The 697-nt window shown below is 67.1% G+C and overlaps 1 protein-coding gene across 1 annotated transcript in view; it reads right to left on the bottom strand.

The window, feature by feature from the left end:
* LOC104617984 (complement C1q tumor necrosis factor-related protein 1-like) overlaps positions 1-697 on the bottom strand; it is a 9573-nt gene that overhangs the window by 8088 nt on the left and 788 nt on the right. The window lies entirely within an intron of this gene.

Below are 697 nucleotides of genomic sequence, written 5' to 3'. Positions count from 1 at the left end.
GCGCGCCCCCGCCCAGCCGCCACGTGCTCTCTCCAGCTGCGATTTCACCGATCCGGCGTGGGAAGAGACGAGGATCCCAAGCAAACAGCCCTTCCTGTTACCTGCATGCGCTTAGACCCGGGGGACCGTACGGATTTAGCGGGGTCCCCTGCGGGCACCGTGGGAGGAGAGGCTGGGCCCGCACGGGCGGCCCCGTGCGCTTGGGCACCGGCTCCTTCGCGTGGTTCCGCCTCTCCCGGTCTGCAGCCGGGGCTGCTACTGCACGTAGCGCAGACGGGGAGCAAAAGGACGTTTGCTGGGCCCGCAGCAAACAACTCTTCCCTCTCTCCTGCTCCTTGGTCCCTGCCTGCGCCTCCAGCACCGGGAACATGCCTGCAGTGTCTGGAAATGGCCCTGCTCCGGGCTGGGTGGCTCCTTGAAAGCGGTCCCGTCGCTGCCGCGCGCCCGGCGGTGATTCAGCCCGGCGCTGCCGAGGCACGGGGCAAGTTACAGTAAGTCATTCCCAGGGCAGCTTCTCCGACAGAGCAAATCACCCTGACGCAGCTCTCCTTCACCCTTCCCAGCGGAAAGGCAGCTTTCCCATGACGTGCCACTGCTGACTCGGTCCCTCGGGGAACTCGGCTTTCTGTGTGCCGAAAGAGCGCAGGCAGAGGCGTCCCCGTGTCCCGGCCCCCCCGTCGGTGCTGTCCCGGCTGGA

Source organism: Phaethon lepturus, unplaced genomic scaffold (assembly GCF_000687285.1).
Source record: "Phaethon lepturus isolate BGI_N335 unplaced genomic scaffold, ASM68728v1 scaffold37713, whole genome shotgun sequence".
Taxonomy (NCBI): Eukaryota; Metazoa; Chordata; class Aves; order Phaethontiformes; family Phaethontidae; genus Phaethon; species Phaethon lepturus.
This window is presented reverse-complemented; position numbering and strand designations above follow the sequence as displayed.